Consider the following 24,989-nt stretch of genomic DNA (forward strand, 5'->3'; position numbering starts at 1 on the left):
GTTTCTGGAGACAATAGTCTCTTATACAGGAGCATGAAATAATGTTTTCTTGAACCCTGCGGCACTAAATGTGTTTCTCGTGAACGATGATGCTTCCAGAGAACTGACTCAAAGACCCAATCACCCCTTACGCTCAGGATAACGGGAATGCTCAAGTTGTCAGCAAAGCCAAGATCATAGCGAGAACTGAGACCAAAGCCCTTTGCGGCAGCGTGCAACAGGAGATGCTTGGGGACCAGTGCAAAACCAGGCATGTAATTATGCAATATGTCTAAAAGTAGGCATATCATCAAGCGTATAGTGATGCCTCCCCAGAAAGCTCTCCCAGCCTTCACTGATTTATAGCTCAAGGACTATTCTGTGTTTGCATTTAGTAGTTCTCAATGGATTCCTGTTCCGCTAATCTCTCCGACAGCTTTTTCTGAACCCAAATAAAACTTTGAGCATCCAAAACCACCTGAGGCAAAAAGTCCCACCATCAACTATGGATTGTACAAAAAATAGTCTACTTTTCGCTCTGAACTGTTCGTTTCATTGGATGCTCCCTGTTCCTTTCACTGGAGAGAGGGGAAATTATTTCATAGTTATTTTCTCCGTGACCATCGTGACTCTGTTATTCTTCTCCTTGTTGAAGACCCTCAGTCTATTTAGTCATTTCTTGCATAGAAGCCATTCACATATTTATTCAGTCACCCTGTTACCCTTTTTATATACTTTTCAGTCTTACTAACTCTTGTTTGATTTCAGTGGGGTGAGAACTGCACACAGTATTTAAAATAGCATTTCTGGGTTTGTAGGAGACAACAGTGGTTTCTTGGTTTGTTTTCCGTCCTTTCCTTAATAATTCCAAACACTTGCGGGTTTTTGGGCAGCTACCAAGCACTGAGCTGATGTTTTTATAAAATTACTTTTATAAGCTGAAGATTGTGTTCCTAAGTACCTGGCCCCCAGCCTTGAATATGTAAAATTCAAATTGTCACTTGACATTTATCCAGCCTGCATGCTATCAAAGCTTCCTTCGGAAAAAAAATCTTATTTTTTCACTTGGATTTTTATTCTTTTTTTGCCTTTTTATCCCAGACTACTAGCTGTTCTCGGACCTAGTTCAAAGGTGAGTTTAAGTAATAAGAGTGTTTAAAGTTTTCTTGTTTATTCTCACATGCTGAAGATGGAAGAATTCAAAGGAAAATGAGCTATGGCAGTTCTTAAAACTTCTTTATAGTTAGACTTTTTTAAAAAAAGAAGTTACTGTTTGAAATTTATTTCCTCTTTGAAATTCTTTAGTAAAAGTTCTGATCCTCAGCCACAAAATGTTTGATGTCTGATTTGGAATATGAATTCAATCAATTAGTAATACTGCTTGCCTTTTTTTTTTTTTGTTTTGTTTGTTTGTTTTTTGGGTTTTTGGGTTTTTTTTGTTTGTTTTGGTTTTGTTTTTGTTTTTTGGTTTTTGTTTGTTTTTTTTTTATGGGGTTGCAATAGAAATACAGGCTTGGTCTGTCAAACGGCTGTGAAATTAATATAACCTGGGCTTTGTATGTATAGATCTCAAGAGAAAATTCAACTTCTAATTCAAAATGAAGTACCTCCCCCACCCTGCTGCCCCCAAAACAAAGCATCTCAGCAGGAGGGTAACAGGGTCTTCAAGTTGGGGAGCAAGAGGTTGATGGGAGGCTTTGGCGATGTAGATTTAGGAGAGATTTTGGCTTAGCACAAAACTTGCCTTTTCTGTATGAGTGCGTTTCCTCCTGAAACTAGGGTTGGTTTTGTTGGGGTGTCACTGGGGAGCTGTCTGACAGCGTGTGTCTATCAGTCATGGTGAGGTAATTATTACTACTGTTGATTTATCCAGAAATATTTTTTACCCTTCTGGGTTTTAAACCCTTCCAGATACTCCTTTGGACTTCTTGCAGCAACGCTCAGCTCTTAGTATGGTCCTTGCCTGCTCCACTTCCAGGTTTTGGTGACATTTAGAGTCCTTACAGAGTTTACAGCAGGGCTTCACTTAAAGTCACTTTTGAGAACAGGTACTTTCACTCTTCAAGTGTTATTTTTGGGTGGCATGTGACAGTGGCACTGAAGACGTGCCCATGTTATGTCCTGTTTTACTAGGTATTAGGTATTGCAAATATGTAGGAAGAAGTCCACCTTCCATCTCTTAAAACCTTCAGTCTACAAAATTGAGCATGGCAAGAGAATGTTTTGCTTGCTCCGTTTTACCCTTAAGGAACTGAAGTATAAATCAAAGTGGTTTGCCCAAGGAGCACGCAAAAACCAACAACGAAACCATAAACACGTACCTCCCTGACTCAGTGATGGATTCAGCCTGGCCCTCATTGATATTGGTGATTCTGATCAGCGTAATTGGTCGTCTTTTTGTGAACATTACTCAACTTCACTGCTGTCTGGCCACACGTCTCTTCTTTCCAAAGCTAAATTTCCCCCCATGGCTTTCAACAAGGGTGTTTGGTAGTAACTTTTTAGGAGGTGATGCTTATTGCTAGAGGTTTTGCAGTAAGAGAGAATTGTGTCTCTGTCAAATTCATCGTGATAGCTACCAAGCCTCTGTATTTCTTAATAATGCTTCACATGCCACATAGGCTCCTTCACTCTGAGCTGTGTCAATGGACCGCAAATGTTTCCGAAGAGCAGGAGTCCTGTCAGCTCCGATGGAAACGGTGAAACCCTGCCGTGGCATGACAGCGTGAGAAGAGCATTGGGAGAAGGGCAAAGCCAGGCAACTGTCAATAGACAATTCAGTCAGATCCACAGAGCAGAGCCAAACTTTGCTAAGTTACTATTACATTGAGTTGCTGGGAAAAACAAGATACACAAAAAAAAAAAAAAAAGAAATCTAGTCTAGTCTAGTTCCTTAACAATCCTAAATCTGTAAAGAACAGAGAGAATTTCAGATGATGCTGTTCTTCCCACCTCCTCTCCTTTTTGATGTCTTCTTGTGGCTTCCTCTCCTTCCCTTTCATGTCTCTTCTTGATGTGTTTTTGACACTGGGGTTTAATTTTTGTTAAACAACGTGCCCAGAATTGATGTTTTCGCTTAAAGATTTTTTTCCACTTGTTGCTAAAGCTACGTCTTTCTTTCTTACGGTTGCATCTGCTAAAAATACTCTTTTGTCACGTGCCTTGGGATCCATAAGTTTCCTTGTTGGCAACATCCCTGTCTCGTCTGTCTGTTCTACGTGGATAAAAGACAAAGGCCATGATGAGGGACTTTTCTGGCACTGTTTTATTACCTTGACTTCAAGCTCACTGAATAACTAGTGTTGCCAAATATATTTGCTCAGTGGCCATTGCAGGTATGTGGGAACCTTCATGGCTTAGATTGAGGTAATCAACAACAGCCAAGCAATCAATGCCTTTGCCAGTCATCTTAGAAATGAGGATGTAATGAGTCGGGTCTTCAGAGAGCTACTTTTCTTCAGTCAATGCTGTAAAGTTCCTCTGCCTCTCTCAGGAGCAAAACCTGTGAGGTTCGTGTCACCTTCTACTCTCACCAAAGTGATTTAGCTTCTCCCAAGAGCAGTTCCACGATGGGTATGAAGGAGGTCAGCAGTTTTCTCTCCCATTGTGGCTTCACAGGCTCTGCCTGGGAGTTGCCCTTCTTGAAATAAGTTAAAATACCCTTCCCTGAACTTCATCTCCTGCTTGGTAGTGAATAATTTTTCATTCATTTGAATTAATTAAATTAATATGCTTTCTTTATGAGGTTAGCCATGAGGAAATGAGAAGAGCCCAACTCAAGCCTTTCATCCTACAGCTGGACGCCGAAAATCCACAGATGCCGTTTCTTCCAAGTTCTCTTATTTGGTTGTTATCTGCAGACACCAGAAGGATGCTGTAAAGCTGTCCAGAAGTGCCTAAAGACACGGGGCGTGCTCCAAAGAGCTTACTGTCTCAGGGAAGGTGAGGGAATGTAGAAGAGCATTGTGAGGGAGCTGAAAGACTGGATGGATTATTGCCACCACCATCACACTTTGTCTCATCCCGTGTTTCTCCATTTTGCCTTATGGCAAAGGACAGAATGACTAACCTATTGGTTGGGTGATAACCTCAGTCAGCCCTTCCTCTACGAATGGCACCTCTATTTGGTGTGAAAAAACCAAACCTGAATTTCAGTCCCAGGAAAGAAAAAAGCTCAACAAAAACAGCCGAACAAAAAACCCAAATCCCTGCTCCCCAGCCCAAAAAGAAAAAAACAACTCCGTTGCTTCTTCCTGAGATGTAACGCTTTCAAAAGCAAAATTCCAATGGTGGCACTGAAATAATGAGGTGATTATGTTAAAAGAAATGGTAATTTTGTGATCTCTGGCTTGAGCATGGAAGCACCATATACTCATGCATCTTTCCTGCGTGTAACTGAAAGAGAGGCTAGGAAGATACAAGTTCCTTTTGGTTTTTTTAATCTTACTCAATATTTTGTTTTTTAACTAATGCTTGAAACATATATTTTTAAGATTTTTCTTCCTGTCTCTTGCAGTTACCAAGCAGTCTTGCTGACTTATTTTTATCATGTGTATTTTGGTGCACTCAGCCTCTGTGACTGGGGACGTGCGCACTCGTTTTATGAATTTTAAGCTAATTTCATGATTTTGAAACTTGAGTCATGTTGGTTTTTGTGTATCAGATGTTGAGGAAACTGGATTGTAGTTGTGTAAAAAGCGGGGAACAGTTTGGCTTCTGAGTACTAGAGTCAGTAGTGCTTCGGTGGCAATTTAGTGACTTCAATTGGCATATTCCTGGACAAACTTTATACTAGGTCCTTGTGTGGACTGTGGAGACACATGAATCTTTCACTTTTTTTTTTATTTTTTTTTTTAGTAACAGTGAATCTGAAGCTCTTCAGTGATAGGAAGTGGCAGTTCAAAAGAGAAGGTGGCATTGGGTGGCAGGAGAGTGTTAGGAGGAGGAAGAAATATCCTTAAAATGTTCTTCCAGGGCCTGGTTTCTGCACGTTCAACATGGGGGTTTGTGTTTCTCTTGTTTGGGGATTATTTTTTTTCCCTTTCTTTCTAATTTAAAGTCAAGTTCCCAGCTTAGCCTAGCCTAACAGGAAGCAATCTCAAAACCAACCAATTTAAGCTCCCTTATGTTGACCTTGATGGTTGGTTGGTCTCCATATTGAGACATTTTGTGGTTACTACACACTGTTCTTTCTTTCCCTCCATATTAAGTAAATAGTTTTCTTTGAATAGTTTTTGCCATTCCATCTGGTTTCTGTTAACAGCTAATTTTGTTGTTGTTTCTTGTCATCGGTTTCTCTCTTGCTGGCTAATGGAAAATTAGTGTTTTATGACTCATTGGGGTGCTTGTTTTATCTCGACTGACAGTCAGTGGTTAACATTAGTACTTTGAAATGCAACAACGCTCTTCCCAAGGAAGTACTTGTCTGTCTCAAAGGGGTCAGATTAGTTTGAAGAACCAGATGTAATACCTTAGGCTATTTGAGGCATCAGCTCTGCTTTCAAATCCAGGCTGGGCCATCGTGGTTAGAGTAATAATCCCTCTGTTTTCTCTATCTGCTTTATTCAGGATCTATGCTTCTGCTAAATTTTTTTATTTTTAGTACTTCCATCTCCCATAATTGTGGCCCTGCAACCACTCTGGTCTTTATGTGTGCTGTTCTCCCTAAAAAATATCCCTTGTTTCAGGTCAAATTAGGCTCTTGACTTCTGTTGGTGTCCCATTTCCCAGGTTACGATCAGGGGTCACAGCAGGAGTTGACTTGGCGATCGTTTGTCTTGTCCTCTCTTGGAGCTATTACAATTGGACAGAACCTCTTAAATTAAGAAATTACGATCCTAGCTGCAGTCAACGTCCCTGGAATGGCTTTGTGCTTGGGAAAGCTTGGGAGCTGCTGGTTTCAAAGGGGCAATGGTCTAGAACTGTCCCTGTTGTTTTTCATCGACCTTAAAGTAATGAACTTTGGTGACAAGTTATTGTGACTATACTCCATCATCACCACATCAGCATTTTAGCTGCATGGCTTGCCTCCACTTGACCAGCTCTTTCAGGCTGCCTGCGTATTTCAACTGGGAGCATTTTCACAATGAAAAGACTTTTTTATCATTTCGTTTTTCTTACGGCTGGAACGGTAAGAGAGTTAAAAACCTGAGCTGTACTTTGAAGGCTCCTCATTTACCATAATAGTTGTACTCGATTGGCAAACACGCTGTAGACAGGCAAAAGAATAACTAAGAAGATCTCTCTGTCCATAAAGCTTATTTTAACTGGAAAACTAATATGTTTTATGTAATGTGGCTGTGCGAGACGGGGAGGTTTTTTGTGGATATAAGTTGCTTTTGCACCGTGTTTTTTCGTGGCATACCTGTGACATTTAAAAGAATTACAACCCTATCCAAGTTTTAATTACGGGTCAGGCGTTTTCTCTTGTGTCAAAAAATGCTACGTTAAGTGGGGAGTTGAAGAGTGGTGCCAATTCCTGCACCTTAACCTACCCAGTGCATAGGTTATTTAAAAATAAGAGGACGTCAGTCCTCCTAATAAACTGTAAGCACCAGTGTTGCGTATGTTACAGATAATGAGATTTCTAGCTCATTACAAGCTGAATTGTTCTCTATAAACCATTCTTTTTCTTCTCTGTTTGCCTCAGTTCTATTGGGGCAAAGCCCTTTTAAATGTCAGGTTAAGACTTGTCTTCGGGTTATCCAGCGTTCACTGTCCCTGGTGGAGAGGAACTGGCATAAAGCAGTGTAGGTGATAACTCAAGAAATAAAACAAAAGTAGCCTTTTTAAAAAAAGAAATAGAGCAAAGGACCAATTCATGTAACGCCATAGAAAAATCAAACTGGGTAAACGTGATAATCTGACCCACAGGCGGATTTCTGTCTCTTATGTTTTTAAATGACCTGTTAACTTCTTACAATCAAGAAACTCAGTGTATTCTACAAACTCACCATAATATTATGGCAGACGACAACTGGAAGAGACTTCGTGGTGGGAGCTGAGGTTCTTTTGCCAAAGGATATGTGAGGTGCAGCAGCCGTCGGATGGATTAACAGTCCCGTTTCTGCAGCCCCTTATCTCGAAAGCGGGCAAGGTCCAACAGGGACAAGGACGTTCCCTGGGCGGGTACGGTCAGAAAGGGAATTCCTCATTCTCCTCTGCCATTAGATGTTCTCCCTTAGCCCATGAAGAAGCATGTGAAGCAGGACCTTCACTCTACTTTCTTGATACTTCAAGCCATACTAAATGGTTTCTGCAAATTTTCTGTCATCAGAAGACCTACATTTCTCACCCCAAATTCAACAAGGAAATTTAAGAGTCATCTTGCCATTAAAACAAAACAAAAAAAGCTAGGAGGAAAGGAGGATTGCTTCTTTTGTTTTTCTCCTCCTCAGTTTTATTGCTGGTTATATTGCTTATTACTTTCTTTGTCCTCCTTTCCCCTTTTTGCTCTTCTGCTTTTTATTTTCACTTCTGCCGCGCCGTGCCATGTAGCAGCTGCTTTGGATTTGCGGAAGCACAAGGCAGAAGCCTTCTCACATGTCTGACCCTGGGGAAGATGTTAACACGCTTTTCACTGAAAGGAAAAGAAAGGTGAACACAGATATATTTGAAACGAAAACAGAGCATCTGCAATATCAAGAAGTGTGAATTTAACAAGGAGGAAACATGAGCTCCTGACCAGCAGTGGAAGAAAATTTCAGTATTCCCAGCGTAATGTGAGGATTTTTGCAAGTTGTCCTCTTCTTTGCCATTTATAGATGTGAACCAGTTCTACCTGTCAGCGCCTTTTGGAGGTGATCTCTGACTTTCTGTCCCTTTCTATTTAACCCGGCTTTGGGAAGGTTTCGTATCCAAGGCCACAAAGGTCTGACTGGAGATAGTGAGGGAACCTCCTGGTTCCCAAGCCCTGGCTCCGTGGGCATCCTCACCTTTGCTGCTCTTCTTTGGTGCTGTCTGGGATGCAAATGAAATATCAATTACCTTGTCATTAAAATTCAGATGACACCTGCAGTATGGCTTCTTTTTCAGTTTTGTTTGCATCTTAATATTTAAAAAGTTTGGAAAGCAACTGAAAGAAGATCATCCATCTTCCCCATCCCTGGAGGTGTTCAAGGCCAGGTTGGATGCAGCTTTGAGCAACCTGGTCTAGTGAGAGGTGTCCCTGCCCATATGTGTATACATATACACACATATATATGTATATATGTGTGTGTGTGTGTATTTTAATGCATTTGACATAAATATGCCTGGCAGCTTTTACCCAATAGGCCAGTATCCATCCCTCTCAATGTCTGTTCTCAGGTTGGCTGCTTCTCCCAAGGGAATAATGACAGGACCAGAGGAAATGGTCTGAAGTTGCGGCAGGGGAGGTTTAGATTAGATATTAGGAAGAATGACTTTACTGAGAGAGTGGTCAGGCCCTGGAACAGCCTGCCCAGGGAGGTGGTGGAGTCGCCATCCCTGGAGGTATTTCAGAAACATGTAGACGTGGCACTTCAGGGCATGCTCTAGTGCCCGAGATTGTGGGGGTCTTTTGTGTGTGTGTGGTTGGACTTGGTGATCTCAGAGGTCCTTTCCAACCATGATGATTCTGTGATTCTGTGCTGTAGTCGTCTTTAAATTTTCTTGTAAGCTTTCTGAAGCAAGTCCAGCCTTTTGCCCCATGTTGTGCTTGGCACTGCAGAGCCCAGCTCCTGAATTCTCTTCTTGCTTGAAAGCATCGGTTGAATTTGGCACAGTTTTCTGATTTCTAAATTACATCCAGATAGGATGGATGTTCCAGTCATACCAGGCCCTCTGGCATTTCTAACTCTCCTCAGTGAGTTTAACTCCGTATCTTTCAGGGAATAAAACTACCCGCTTCTGTAAGTATTTGTTAGAAGGGCATATTGAGCTGAAAGCCAAATCCAATGCTTCACCTTTAAGGAGTGTTAGCCAGCAGAAAAATAAAATCCTCACGGATTTAAAAATGATTGCGGTCCTTTTTACTAAACCTTACAGGAGTTCCCCTTTGTACCCAGGATTAGATCTTATAAAGACGACTGTGTTTCCATCCATTTTAGTTTCTTGATACGGAACTCATCCTCCTTTACATAGCATCCCAACGTCCTTTTCTTGCATTGAATTAAAAAGCATTTCCAAATTGTTTTCCAGTGGTGACGGGGAGTGATGCAGAGAAAGACGATATAGATAATAATAGAAAGAACGGGTGAAAAGGGCTGGTTCATGTGGGAAGAGCAGCAGCTGAGAAGAAACGAGGGTGATAAAAGGCACGAGGAGACAGAAGATGCCGGTGCAACGTGAGTTAGGATGGTGCTGGGGACAGTGGGGGCGGCTGAAGGTGCAGTTGATGTGGTCACTGGTTCATTTGCTGCTCGGATCCCTTTATCTCTCTGCCGCTGAGGGACACAAAGCAATTCTTACTTACAGGCTATGTTTTCGCATGGGCTTTGCTGGTTTTCACCCTGTCACTCTCCGAAGCGGTTCCTGCCTTTTAATCCCCTTAAGCCTCTCGTCTTGCACCGAAACATGTCCCTCTTGAAAATGTAATCGTCTTGCTTCGGTTCCACCGCTGTGCTCCAGTTACGCCCCTCTGCTTGGGAGCACGAGCAGTCGGGTTTCTGCGCCGGCCAAAGGCTGGGAAAATTTAAATATCAAAGTACCTCCATGAGGAGTCCCCACACAACTTTTGTGCAAGATCCCAACATCCCCTACTCCCTTTCTTTTTTTTTTTTTTTTTTTTTAAAATCTTGTGGATTCCTTGTGCTGTGGTGCCTCACCTGTAACCAAAAAAAAAAAAAATCAGGCATCTTTCAGTGTTAATTTATTGTTTGTATTACGCTCGCTTTGCTTGCCTCCATGCATGGGAATGAGGGCCTTGTGGAGCACCTTCTGCATTCTCATGGACCACCATAAGAATCTTAGGGATCCAAAGGCCATTGTACAGCCAAGGAAGTGCAAGGAGAATTTTGGGACATTGGGACATTTATGAGTGGTGGGGACAAACAAAAAAGTTTCGGGGGAAGGAAGGTGGGTGGGGTGAAGGAGACAGTTCTTCTGACTTGGAGGAAGCCCTTAGTAAGGTGTAGTTAGTGCTTTGCCAGGTGGTGGGTTCCAGGAGGCAGCTTTTCAGGCAGATCCCAAAGTCTGATACTCCACGGGAAGACCAGTCTTGGAGATTTGCATTATGCCACCAAGAAGAATGGAAGGGAGAGATCTTGATCGCGTTCTCCCCGCTTTGGCATGGCTTTGCTGTGTGTGAAACTCATCCTGTGCAAACCACACATGCTATGGAGCCATGTGCCTGTCACAGGACACAGCTGCTGGTGGTGACACTGAGCAACACCGCGTATGAGAGAAGGAGAAGAGCTGAATTTCACTCAAGGCAGCATAATTTCTCCTCTGCCGAGTGATCGCCACGTTTGCCTACTTCAGGATACTGGTGTCAAACTCCAGGAGTGTATTTTGCAAGAGGCTGTAAATTGCAAACTGGTCTCATCATGTCCCTCTTAGCTTATCTTAGATGTTATCTTTTTTGGCTCTTACTTTGGGCTGCTCCCTGCTGTTGTTGAGGACTGAATAACTGCAGTATTTGCCTTTAGGGAGGGAATGGTGTTTTGGAGAAAAGGTGCTGTACAAGAAGCACGTTCACTGTGTGTTAAGGTTTCGACTCTGTGGTGCAGCCTTGTTTTCAGGGACGATTGGGGTGTTACCTAAATGCATGTGTGCATTAAGAGAGGTTCTTCCAATTTTACATCCTCTTTCCGAAGTCATCCGCTCTGTTCCTCCGGGGTACTAACAGCAGATGATATTAAGGAACCTCGCAAGAAAAGTATTAGTTTTTCTGAGTGTGTTCATAGAGAATTAGCCGCTTGTCCCTTTGAACTCTTGCTTTTCTAATTTACCTCTCTGCTGTACTATTTTTATTCGTAGCTGCAGGATAAGACTATCTATTTCACTATTTTGAGTTTTTAGAGTGATTGGAAGAGTTTTGTTCAGCTGCTTTTCTCCAGAGAGGAGATAATTTCTTCCCTTCCACGTGTTGAACAAGAGTCGTCAAGGGAAGCTTATTCAGAGCCTACGAGGAGCACGTCCAAGGAGGACCCATGGGCTTTTTCCAGACCTGATGTTTAAATGTCCCTCTCTTTCTCTCTATTTTGAGATTTATTGAAAATTAATCTGTAAGATTAATAGGTAGCTGTCATAACTACAGGGGGAACTGTACCTTTGGGTCAGTTTTGAAGTCGTTACCCTTTCCAAGTGCCAGTCCTTCCTGCATTTTCCTCTGAGTTGGTTCCCATCGTTCATGATGCTTATCTCGTTCCAGGCATTTGATGGTTGGAGTAGATGACCTGGACAGTCCCTTCCAACCTGGGCAATTCTATGATTCTATCCCTGCTCACCAGCTTCAGGTCTTACCTGACCTAACACATTATTTAATCCCATCCATGGATTTCCTCCTGGATGCCCGTGAAAAATGCAGCGACATTTGTAACTTCCTCGAAGCAAAGCACTTATGTATGGAGTGGTGACAGGGAGGCAAAGGGTTAAAATGCAAAAAGCCATATCTAACCCTTAGCCTCTCCTTGCAAATTCACTCGCCTTTTGCAAATGTCTGTGTTGAGAGAGTCTGAACATGGACCAGGATGTTCTGGTTTGAGTCTTGATGCTTTCATGTCTCTATTTCAGGGCACAACCCAGTTGTTCTCGTGGGTTGCATCCTTATCACTGCGAGATGCAGCTCAGCAGCATCTGATGCCTGCACCTTATCTGGTATTTCCTTTTTTTCCCGGATGCCTTCTGAAATGCCCCTTTAAAACTACAATCTCAGAGAGAAAATTGGCATTTTGTAATGTCCAGAGAGGCAATATTGCTTGTCTGGGGTTTGGCCTTTAAAAAAAACGGATTTTCACAGTGGCAGTTACATATTCTTTAACCTCCTAGAAAATACTTCAGTAGCCATTTCAAACTGGAAGGACAGTACTTACATTTAGGGATAATTTTCTCTTTTGTATTTTCAAAACTAAGAGGAATCAGAAGTAGATTGGGGGGGGCAGGGGGAGGCACGGACTGGGAAATTCCAGTTCTGGATCATCACCTTGTTGTAACGGGATCAGCAAATATTTTGTCAATGCGATGGTCCAGGCATAAAAGCTGACAATCTGAGGATCCTGCCTCAAAAATGAATCCTCTCTGCTGGATTCTAGAGCCCGTGGTGAAGCCCCTATTTATTCCTTCAGCTTCTCACTCAATTCCAAGCGTAGAGCCCAAGAGAAAACAGCCTCCCTAGAGATCTGACTGTGCATTTTCAGGTGGTGTACAGAAATGCCTGTAATCATTTAGAGGTTCTTTGTGGGTTTCTAAAAGTTACTTTTAAAAAAATACAAAAATATGTATTAATCTATTATCTTCCAAAACAGCTGCAGATTTCATAGATGCCCGGATTTCTGCAGATAATGAATGTGTTAGAGCAGTGAACGTAGAGAAGATTGAAAATGTATTTTTAAAATCGAGCTTTGGTGGGAGTCAGGTTAAAGGCAGTTTGACAAAAGCAAATCCGATCAGCTAATGCACTTTCTTTTTTCTTTTCTGAAAACTTTGATGCAATTTCCTGTGACAAAAACCCGCCCGCGCTCAAAGCTCTAGGGAATGAAGGGCAGGAGATTTACTGTGAATATGAGACTTATTTATAACTCGTTCCCCTTGGGAAATAAAGTTCAGAAAACGCGATGTCAGCGTGTGTGCGGGAATGCGGTGCGGTCCCCAGTAGGTCAGCCAGCGCTCGGGCAGCTGCACTTCATTTTCTGTGTCACGGGAATAAATGCGAGAGGCAGAAGAGCCCAGAGATGTGAATTGTTTAATACGACTCGCGTAATATCAGTGCTGTGCCTTTCCATAAAAAACCCTCTGAAACCAAGCGGGATTTTACTGGAACTGGAGCATGAGGGATGCGGAAAGAGAATGAGAAAATGTCTTCAGTGAAGTGGAAAAGCTTCTGTTCCAATAGGCTACAATGGCCCAGAGATTTTATTTTAGGAGAAAATGCAGGCGTTCCTGGGACTGCGGTGGTAAATTTAGTTCTTACGCAGCTGCTGGCGTTCGGCTCATTCAGACACACGAAAACCTCAACCCTGCTTTATTAGACTGTGGCTGCGCTGAAGTTTCCCTCGCTGAAGTGAGGCCACATCTGGAGCACTGGGTCCAGTTCTGGGCTCCGAAGTTCAGGGACAGGGATCTCGTTGAGATGGTACAGCAAAGGGCTACGAAGATGATGAGGGGACTAGAACATCTCTCTTAACGAGGAGAGGCTGAGGGGCTTGGGTCTTTTTAGTCTGGAGAAGAGAAGACTGAGGGGGGATCTGATCAACGCCTATAAATACTTAAAGGGTGGGTGTCAGGAGGATGGGGCCAGTCTTTCTTCAGTGGTGCCCAGGGACAGGACAAGAGGGAACAGGCACAAACTTGAATATAGGAAGTTCCATCTGAACATGAGGAGGAACTTCTTTACTTTGAGTGTGGCAGAGCCCTGGAATAGGCTGCCCAGAGAGGTGGTGGAGTCTCCGTCTCTGGAGATGTTCCAAACCCACCTGGACCCGTTCCTGTGCAACCTGCTGTGGGTGACCCTGCTCTGGCAGGGGGTTGGACTGGATGATCTCCAGAGGTCCCTTCCAACCCCATATCATTCTGTGATTCTGTGATTCCAACCTGGGTGAGGAGCAGTGCTCTTCTGGGAGGCTCCTTCTCTTCAGCCTTCAGGTAGGTTTTGTTCGTCACCCATCTGATTGCCTCAGATGGTCTTTCGCTGAAATGTGATGATTTTAGGATTACAGTGATGGGCAATGAGGCTGCCTACACAGAGCGTCCATTTTTCGGCTACAGCTTCCCTGACCAGGAGTGGTAGTTAGGGGTGCTCTGAGCATCACATCTTGTATTCACACCACCGGCTCAAAAAAACCTCTTTTTTTATTTTTATTTTTATTTTTATTTTTATTTTTATTTTTATTATTTTTATTTTTATTTTTTCTTGTACTGTTTGTTGGCCTTCCGGTTATCGTCCTACTGTGCCAGGTCACTGGCCTCATCCCTGCTTTATTTAGCCAAGGCATCTCCGTTGGCTTCGCTGTGGCTCAGTGTTAGCCCTGCACAGTGGTCCCGTCCTGCACAGGAGTTCTAGAAGTGCTTCTGCTTCTCCCTGCTGAACGTGAAGCAAATGTAGACTTCCACGTGCAAAGGCAAACACATGTTTTTCTAGCTGACTCTTGCAGTTTCTTCTTCTCTTCTCATGCTTCAAGGCAAGTCAGTATTTTTAAAAATGCTTTAGGTTCCGATCTGCTCGAGTGTCCCTGCTACCCGCTGCAGTTACTGAAATACTTTGGTTTTTTCGGATCAGGATGTTGATAGTCGCTCAGTCTTGAGTCTTCCTGAGACCACAGGCATTTCTTGTCGGTTTTGGTGGGACTGCTGTGTCCACGTGGAGTGCTGGTTTATTGCTTCCTCCAGGAAATAATTCATCCAAGTCTATGTGTTTCAGCCAGCGATAGCTGGCGTGAGTCACCTGCTGCCTGGTCTTCTGAAGGTGTGGGACACAACTGCCAAGTTTTGCTACTTGGCTACATGTCTTTTCTTCACCTTATTTATTTACTTTTAATGATCTGTTGCTTCAGCTGTCTTCATATAAGGACTTGTTGTTGGCCACGCCAGTTGTTTGTTGCTGAACTCTGTGCATTTCTGCAGCATCTCTTACTAACAGAGGCCGAACTCCTGACGTGATTGACAATAGTGCTGGAATTCCCCCGGACTTCCATAAAGCCAGGATTAGTGGTGGAGTTCCCCCTGGCTTCCATAAAGCCGATATTTAACCTCTAGTGACCATACGCAAAAGCTGATGACCTCCCATTGGTTTTTTTTTCAGTGTTCATTTCCACCCGTTTCTTCTCCATGTTGGCATTTTGTTTGCTTTGTTGATTGCTGCTACATTTTGAAGAGAGAAAAGCTCACCATTTTGCTTTTGATGCCATTGTGGAAGACTTTCCCCTTGTTCTATATGGCCATACCATCTTTTTTTCTTCAATAGCTTCTTTAAATAAAAAAGTTGAAATCATAGAATCGTAGAATGATTTGGGTTGGAAGGGACCTTAAAGATCGTCGAGTTTTTTTGCAGAAAAATTGGGGAAATTCCCTCTCTTGGAGAAAGAGGGGGTGGTTGGCTCTGTGTATGCTTTCTGGAGGTTTGTTGTTTTTTTTAACTAAAAAGCATAATGTATGTAACTGTTCACACATGCATGTTCTTTGAATGACTTGGGGTAAATAGTCAGTTGACACCTGAATTTCCTGGATAATTAGCCAAGGACTCTGAATGGTCACTTAATATAATTTTTTATTAGCAGATTTATGCTTTAAAAGATTCTTGTGCTGCAGTTTAAATGCACTACCCTTTAAATGAAGAGTACCTTTTCCCTTAGCTGTGAATCATCTTTCCTCCCAGAGTGGTGTTTTCCTTAAGCAGTTTTGATTTATTTCTGTAAGGAAGGATGGTTGAATGTGTTGTTTTTCTCATATATTATTCTTTGTGTGTTCTCTGACCTTACAAATAATTGTTGTAAGAAACTTAATGTGCTTTAAGCTCTCCAGAACATCACAGGTTAGATTTTTAGAAGGATCTAACTCTAACCAGTGTTTAGCAAAGTGACTTTGATGGGATCCGTAGGGCCCAGTGCCTCATTTACCTAAATTTGTGTGATTGTTTAACACTAAGTGAGTCTGAAATGCTGCGAATCAGAATATTTTGCAAACTGCACTGATAGAAATGGGAAAGTGAAATTTCAGGCACAACCAAGCTGGTCTGTACCGAGTAGGTGTTACTGAACGGGCCTGATACCTACAAGTGCTCTTTCGAGAGCTCTTTTGTCATGTGCTTTTGGCCATACCATGTTAAGTGTTACCAAAAATATCCTGAACGCTTTCCCAGCATCATTTGGGAAGTGATGTCTCTTGTTGCCTTAGGGAATATCGTTTGCCTTTACGGTCTGTGGAGTCAGAAATAGGTTAATAAGCAATCTGAATATCTTAAGATGGAACGGGAGGAATAGAAGATAAAATCCTTGAGCGGAATAGAAGCAACTTGAATTACCATGTTTGCTTTGGGAAGCATCCAGTTTTCTGGTATTGTTCTGAATCTGGTTTTAGATTCGAGAGGCCCTTTGCGACCTTGGCTAAGAGATGATTCTGTGATTCACCGTTTTAACGGTGTATTTCGATGGTGTGATACGAGTTGGACATCAGAGGGACTTTGTGGACCTCTTTAGCTGAGCAGAGGCACGTGTGTCACGTCCAAGGCTGCACGGCCGCCTGCCACCCTGCCCCAGGGCCACCAGCTACAGCACAGCCGGGTCCTCCAGCAAGTGTGGCCACCAAGAAAGGCCAGCTCTTCAGAGAGTCCATCTGGGCTGTCGGTTTCCTATAGCTGTTGGCAGCTTGAGAAATTCCAAATTACCAGTTGCCTAGAGGGTGGTTGTTTTTTTTAATCTGTGAATGTTTAAAACAGTCAATTGCTTTGGCGTATTGACGTGTGTAGTGTACCATGAGAATTCCAGCAGTTGCATTAAATGCTGTTACTTCACAAAAGATAGAACGTTATTCCTTTTAATCTGTTTATAATTGCTGGCTTCCTGGGTGTTTGCATCCCTCTTTCTGCTCTTAAATCCATGAATTTGTTTGAAAAGGCATTTTTGCTGTCACACAGGTAAGGTTAATGCACGCTGCTTCCATTATCAAGAAAGGTGTATATTTTTGGATCATGTCTTTTGTAGTTCATGTAATTTGTTCCCCGAGGGAAGGATTCATTTTTCTGTGTTGCATCACAGAAAGGCGTGCATCCATTCAGGCGGGTTGTCTGGCAACAGCAAGATAAGAACATCCATAAAACATGTTGGACGCCAAACTTCGCCGTTTACTTTCTTTGTTAGAAATTGGGCATGCGGCACGCGAATATAGAAAGTGTGCAAAAGAGTGTCTTTTTAGTGAAAGGTACCAGATTTTGACGGTCTTGTGCGGAAATTAAAATTTTCTCCTCCAGGTGAGGCAGCCTCAGCTCAGCCAGAGGAAAGCTTTTATCTCATCCTCTGGCTCAAACAATTGAGGAGGGGAGATGGGGATCAGACCTCCAGTTTGACATGGCAGCTGGAAATGCAGGTTATCCATAAGCAGATGTACAGAAGGGTAGAATTCCCTGAACTCTGCCATTAAAGCCATTTGGTCCATCGTCTTTTCCTTTCATTGGTCCTTTTTTTTTTTTTTTTTTTTTCTTGTTAAAGCCATATGATCTGGTGATTTTGTTTCTGTTGCTAATGTTCTCAGGCACAGCTGTAAGTTCAGCACCTGGAATAAAGCTCGTTGTTAATTCTCCTATGGTTTACTTCCAGCCTTGTTTTTTGCCTTTAGGTTGTTTTTCTGAGTTTGTCTCCCGCTATGTGAAGCGGCTTGATGTGAATATGAATGAGCAAGTTAGTGAGGTGTCTGTGTAATCCACAGTCAACTTGCCATAGATTTTTCCACTGTGAATGGACAATCTGAAATCTTATATTTGGTTTCTGCTCTCATTCATGAATTGCTGGTCCCAGAGAATCAAGTGGGATCATCCAAGAGCAGGAAATACTGGACTAAATGGACAGGGCAGATTGTTTGCGTTCCTTTTTCAGTATTTATACTGGGTCTCCAGGAGGGAAAAAAAAGGGAACAGGTCGTGTGATTTCCATCACCCCCCCTTAGTTTCCAGTGTCTGGGGGTAAATACTCCGCGAGAGCAGGGATGCAAGGCATAAATCCGTTACTCTTCTTTGATTAGATGGCATTATTCTTCCTTTCATTACTCTTCCAGCTGCACGCAAGAATCATGGATGAACCTTGATGATATTTCATCATATTTTATGGACAAAAATTTGAAATGAGCAAGGCTTAAAAGTTTGCCAATCACTGGCTTTATAAACTTCTAGTAAGCTTATTGCTCTTCCGTGGTGCCCTGGTGACTGCCAAAGAAATAAAGGCCATCTTCAGTGGGTATGATGCAAAATACCATTTCCTACTGAAGTAATTAAATGTTGGGTTCTGTCAGTCACAAGATGCTGACAAAGCTTTTGTAATTTGACAATCCATTGGTTTTGACATATGAAGAAAATAGCTCACTAAGCCTTCTCCCATTTCTTTCCTCTCGTTCTATCCCCTTCAGACAATTAAATGCACATGCCAATCTCGTCAACAAACAAGAACAACCCCTCTCTCAAACCAAAAGCCTGTGTTCTTTTTCATTTCTACTGTTCAGGTTGCAGTGCAAGATTTGCATAAATTTTGGGAAGAGATTTTTAGGAAATGACAGAGTTATGAAACCTGGAGCAGTACCTGGGTGTGTACGACTGCATGTTTGTACAACAGCTTTGCATTCATGGGACTTGATGAATGAACCGAGTTTCACTCTTGACTTCCTGCTTTGCCGTGCAAGGGTCATTCAAAGAACCACAGAATGGTATGGTGTTGGAAGAGACCTCTGGAGATCATCCAGTCCAACCCCCTGCCAGAGCAGGGTCACCCACAGCAGGGTGCACATGAAAATATCCAGATTGGTTTGGAATGTCTCCAGAGACGGAGACTCCACCACCTCTCTGGGCAGCCTCTTCCAGGGCTCTGCCACCCTCACAGGAAAGAAGTTCCTCCTCATGTTCAGATGGAACTTCCTGTGTTCAAGTTTGTGCCCGTTCCCTCTTGTCCTGTCCCTGGGCACCACTGAAAAAAGACTGGCCCCATCCTCCTGACACCCACCCTTTAAGTATTTCTAGACGTTGATCAGATCCCCTCTCAGTCTTCTCCAAACTAAGAAGACCTAAGCCCCTCAGCCTTTCCTCGTTAAGAGAGATGTTCTAGTCTGCTCATCGTCTTTGTAGCTCTGATTCTTGTAAGCTTTCGTTTGGCTACTCAGCACTTCAGATCCTCACCATTTCAAGCAATGCCATTCTGTGTCCCATTCTGTAATTTTCATAAGGTCTAAGAATGAGAATTGCTGCATGAATGGGAGCAATTATTACTTATTCATTATCTTCTGCCAAGTTTTTTATTAAGGAAAGCAACCATTTACCCAGAAGACTTTGTTGAAATGGTGCCCATGCCACTCATGGTTGATGTCAGTATCTAATTTCACTACGTACCGATCTGGTGCTTAAACTGTCATTGTAAAATGCAATTGTAATGCACAAAATGAGATTAAAATGGCTTTCAGATTCCAGGTTGAAAACCACAAGTGGACAGTACCCTGGCCACTCTGCCCTGGTTTGTTTAACTGTGTCTCTCTTGGGTTGAGGCATTAGTACTTACCTCATAGGGATCAGCGGCTGGGGCATTGCAGTAAGAACATCGTCCAAAACAAGGGACACTGCCCTTCATTACTGAGATCTTAGTTGGAGAACTCCTATCATTAGATGAGGATCTTAATCCATTTTATCACGTAAGATAATGTAGCATAAAATCTGTATTGCAAAATGGGGAATATAGTGCCCTATTGGGTCACTGATGTGTTAGAGAATTAAGACTTTGGGCATATTCTGGGTTCATGCAGAACCATTGGTGGCTTGAGGAGGAAGGAGGACCCTCTTCTGGTGTCCTCTGCCCCCCTTTCTCAGAATGAAAGAGAATAAAAATCACCTTGCTAAAACATTGGGATCTGGCTTGAGTTTCTTCTCAAAGACTATGGGCAGAGATAAAGATGGGTTTAGTATTAGCCATAATTAGGACTGACCGTAGGTGTGTGGTCAGGGATGTAGCCAGAAGAAGGCTACAGAAGGTATGAGACTACTTCGCTCTATTGTCTTCTATTTACCTGCCTTAATGACTGAAAACCAAAATGTTGGAAACATAAAACCCAAGCCATTTTACCAAGGTGTTTCTGTCCGTCCATGCTGGCAAGGACATCCAAGTGGTATTTCCGTAGGGTGCCCACTTGTTGAGCCGGCATTGAGTCTGCAGCTGAGTTTGGAGAAAGGTCAATGTGATGCTTTGGGATTTTCAGGGCACAAGAGCAACTGTGACTGCCTGAATTTACCTGGTCTATTGGGGGATGTCCATGCCTATGGCAGGGGGGTTGGGACAAGATGATCTTTAAAGGTTCCTTCCAACCCAACCCATTCTATGAATTGTTATCCATGGTGGGAAGCCTTCTCCTGGCTCAGGTGATAGAAACTGGTGTTTTGGGGTTCACAAGGCTGCTGGGTTTGGCTGTGTAAGTCACATAGCTGGTGTGCTTAGTGGAAAATGAGTATGTTATCGCTGGGAAGCAAGGGTGAAATATCTTGAAGTGCTGGATATGGAAAAGGGAAGATGGGAGGGAGGTGTCAGCTCCTAGATCTCTGACCTGCGAAGGGAGAGGTGTCATGTGAGAGTAACCAAGGAACAGTGGCAGAAGGGAAGGTGAGCCAGCAAGGTGGAAAAGGTGAGATGAGGAGCCCTGCAGGAAAGCAGATGTGACCTGAAGCAACTGCTGCTCTGTCTCTCACAGTAGGGAGCAAATTCAAAGGGAAGACAGAAAAAGAAAGGGAAGTTGGGAGGGGGGTTCAGGCAATGGCAAACAAGTGGATCCAGAGTTTAGAGAAACATGTCAGTGTAGGAGTGGGTAGCAGTTTTTCTGGTTTTCAGTCATTTCCCTGCTTCTGCCTTCCTCTCTGTTTCCCTCAAGCCAGGCTCCGATGGGGACCTCGGAGCAGCAGCTGGCAGTGAGTGGCTCAGGAGAAGTTACAAGTTGCACTTGTAATTTTTTCCTATCTAGATTATTTTTTTTTAAGTGCCTGCCAGGTGGTTCTAGTTGAGTAGGATGATTTTGAAAGGCAGGGTTCCCATTATCCCATACGGAAAGAGCGATCTGCTGGAGTAGACTGACACTCGCTTTAACTGGTGATAATTGCATGGTCCATGCTGGCAGATGCTGCATCTGTCTTGACCTTTCATTCAAGTGCAAAGACTAACGCTTTTGCCAAAAGGAAGGAGAGCTTGTTTGGAGCTGTAATTACCAGGCTAGAATATGTATCACTGCTCAATGAGAACATGCTAGAAAAAGTCTCTAAAAGACCTTTATTTGTTGGGCAGTGATAGTACCAAAATAGAAGCTTAGCCTTGCCACTCCCATGTCGGTGTTAATTTGTGAATAATTGGTAGAAGATCCCAGAATGACTGTACCGGTGATGGATATGGTGTGAAAAGTGACCTTTTGTTTATTTGCCTTTGAAATAGTTTTTATCTATTTGATGTTTCTGTTCCTCACTCAGTACTTGTGTCTGCCAATTGTCCCTCTTTATCAGGGAATGTAGTGATAGGACGAGGGGTAACGGTTTTAAATTGAAAGAGGGGAGATTTAGATTAGATATCGGGAAGAAATTCTTTCCTGTGAGGGTGGTGAGACCCTGGCCCAGGTTGCCCAGAGAAGCTGTGGCTGCCCCATCCCTGGAGGGGTTCAGGGCCAGGCTGGATGGGGCTTTGAGCAACCTGGCCTGGTGGGAGGTGTTCCTGCCCATGGCAGGGGGGTTGGAACTTGATGATCTTTAAGGTCTTCTAACTCTAACCATTCTATGATTTTGTGATTCTGATTAAAATCTACCTATTCCAGGAGCTCCCTCCATGGCTTTACAGCTCTTTTCTGTCTTAATGACTGGAAAACATATGGCATCCTTAATGTATCGCAGCATGGGAAACACCAGCCAGCACTGGCTCTGTTTAATAGCTTCTGCAGAGCTTTTTCCTGAAGGATAGATGCTTATTATTTTGTCTGTAAAAGAGAATTGAGCAGCACAGCTAGGCTTCATGAGCTGTGTTACTTAGAGGTGTTTCTGTTGCTGTTTAATGATTTTTTTTAAAAAATAAATAATTTTTTTGATCCTGTCCAGAAGCTGGTAAGGAAGGACTGTACGTTCCTTCAGCAGGGGAGCTACTTGAGTGGTCACAGTGAACAGGGAATTGCTGTTGCACAGCAAAATTCGGCTGTTTATCTGCTTTCAGCCCAACACGTTTTAAAGTCCGCATGCGTGTAAACTGGGGAACTTGGAGTAGCTGTTTCAAAAAATGTTCCTGATTAGAAGACGGACCAAGACAGGGTCAGTTGGTGTCCAAGGGTTGGAGCAGTTTTCTCTGGGTGATGGGGTCATGGACAGGCCAACCAGACTGGAGAATGTGTGTATATTCGCAAGTCCCTGTCGGATCTGGTACTGGCTGTTGGGTTGGTTGTCACTCCTGGAAAATATTGGTGAGTTGATGCTCCTCCTGCTTGTCAGTACGTGGCCCAGTAGACTACAGAATTTGGCCAACCTGGGCTGTGGCTGTAGTGGATTTCCTGTTGACTTTACGGACGTACCAGCTTTGTGTGTTAAAGGCTCTGAGACGTGAAAGTGGGCTTAGGTGGCCAGGAGTCCTGTAGAAAAACCACCCTATACTTCAATATATGATCACATGCAGTTCATAACGCTTAAGGGAATATCTTTCAAGACCGCTTTTTTGTTTAGAAATGATCATTATTTCAATAACAAACCCAACTGTTCGCCGTCATCTACTGACCGAAACCTCTGATGGGTACGTTTCCAACTATAGATCAATAAAGATAATATGAGCATCTGTCTCTTAGAGGCTCCTGGCATTCATCAGATAAAATCAGCTCTGGGAGCAGAGCAGAAAGACTAGTTTCTGCGGCACGGCGAAGGGTATATTTGCTCTGCATCATTTACTGTGTTGTGCAAATGTAGGTCTTGTCCTCCAGCTTGTTTGCGCTTGTTGAATTTTAGCACATCCTTTTCAACACAGGTGCCTGTCTAAGTTCGGTCAGGCTCCCTTGCAGGCATCTTCTTCAGCTAGACGGTGGTACTCGGGGAGCATTGAGTTAGTGTGAGGAACCTCTGCTCTGTCTGATTTTGTCTTTAGGAATGTCACCTAGAAGTCTTTGACACCTGGGGCTGGATTTGGGGCTATCACCGGTGCGGAGCTGTATGTGTTCCTTCAGGCAGACTTCTTGGCCGCAGGTCCTGTTCTTCACTACCGTTTTCTTTTCCCTTGTCCCACATAGCCATGCTTTGTTTACCTCCCACGCGTCCCTAGAAGGGCCAAGCGTGGCCTGCTTCGCCCCACACCTCGCACATACGCAATGACAAGTCTTTGTGCTCGCCAGTTTGTGTTGGTCTCTCTTCGTCAGAGCTTGAGAACGTGTCCCTGCCCCCTTTTTTCTTCCTCCCGTCTTCTGAAGCTTCAATGAACTTTTTTTTTTTTCCTGTTGCTATAGTTACACTGCCTTTGATGGAATCAGCTAGGTCCTTCCCTTAGGGTTGGAGGCAATTCTTAGCCGTACTGGTTCTGGCAGTAGTCCCATCCAATGTTAGTCTTGACATAAGCATCATGTCCATATTTTTTGGGGGGAGTTGGGGGTGTGTCTTCATGTGTTTGTTTCTGTTCCAGGAATACTGTTATCTGTGTAGCCAAAGCTCATAATCATCTCAAAAATCAAACTCAGCCTCGCAGTATGCAAATCTGGCATTGAGGTCGATGGTCCAGACCTTAAAGCGGTCCTTGGCCATCAGTCAAAACTGCCAGGGGGTTCCCTGGTCGCTTCTCCTCCGTTCTTCTGAAAAACTGTTTTACTGTCTTCTGGGTACTCAAACTCCTACATACAGAGGATTTCAGAGCACTGTACTTATTTCCTCACATTTTTAAGGGAGGAAGTGCATTTTATATCCCTGAACTGAGGCAGTGCCCAGGACTGCGTTGAGAGGCAACTGGTGTTGTAAGGAAGGAACTGCCTGCTTTTGGAAGCACATGCTGAAGTTTGTTGCCTTGCCTTCTCTTTTTCCCAACACAAAGCTCTGAAGTTGCTCTGGGGATGTGCAGTAGGAAGAAGTGTCTGGGAGGACGGGGATCTCCAAGCGCGGGTGTAGCATCCGGGTGCCCAGCCATCTGGGCTGACTTGATGTGGGCTTCAGTCATTGAAGACCAGGCTGGATGGGGCTTTGAGCAACCTGGTCTGGTGGGAGGTGTCCCTACACATGGCAGGGGGTTGGAACTCGATGGTCTTTAAGGTCCCTTCCAACTTAAACCATTCTGTGATTCTATGAACGTCACTTGAATTGTGACAAACCGTAGGCCAGGGGGTCTAAAACCAGTGTGCTATATCCAAGCTGATCTAGGAGTAGCTGCAGGTAACCATTTTGGGGTGGTTTTTCTATGTTCCCATTTGTTATACACTCAGGACTCAAGCTCTGTCTGATCAATGCAATGAGAACTGGAAGAGGGTGCTGTCAAAGTGTCTCTGTTCGGTTAAATTATCTTCAGGAATCAAGGTGAAAGGGTTTGGTTCCTAAAACCCCATATGAAAAGATGTACATCTGGAAACTCTTACTCAGCATAGAGCCCATGGGAGAAAGTAGTAAATTTATCCTTTTTTCAGAAGGTTTAAATCTCAAACCAATTTGCATCCCAACCTCACAGACTTAGAGGCAGATAGATATTTATCTGTAACCAAATGTTATGACTTGCCTCGTTTGTGATATTTGTGTAGGAAAAAAATGTATTTCTTCTCAGACTTTACTCAGAAAAGTTTTTGCAGAGCAATTTCTAGGCTCTTCCCAGTTTGTGTCCAGTTACAATTATGGCAAACTGATGTTCAGAACCTGGGAGCCCTTAAAGGATGAAATATCTTGGTGAAAACTGCAGTTTATTTTGGTAGGAGATAATATCGCCACCCTTATCATTCAGGGTCGGCACACGGAAAAGTAATTAGCACTTACAGTCGTCACTGATTTCAGTTTTGAGAATTGCAGCTTCTGCGTTTCCATCTTATACGATATTTCCAGTTTAATTCTGAGTTCTGTGGTAAATAGGAAGTTCCTTGGTGATTCTGCTGTGTCTCCTGAAATGACACGCATGTGGTTATTCACAATTGTCTCCGGACATCACTCTGATACTTTTGGGTGGTTTTAAGCAAGTTTTTAAGCAAAAGCT

The 24,989-nt window shown here is 43.3% G+C and overlaps 1 protein-coding gene across 2 annotated transcripts in view; it reads left to right on the forward strand.

Annotated features, from left to right (window-relative positions):
- The window catches only part of MARCHF8 (membrane associated ring-CH-type finger 8), a 98,538-nt gene that overhangs the window by 47,487 nt on the left and 26,062 nt on the right, over window positions 1-24,989 (forward strand). The window lies entirely within an intron of this gene.

Source organism: Numenius arquata, chromosome 10 (assembly GCF_964106895.1).
Source record: "Numenius arquata chromosome 10, bNumArq3.hap1.1, whole genome shotgun sequence".
NCBI classification, from domain to species: Eukaryota; Metazoa; Chordata; class Aves; order Charadriiformes; family Scolopacidae; genus Numenius; species Numenius arquata.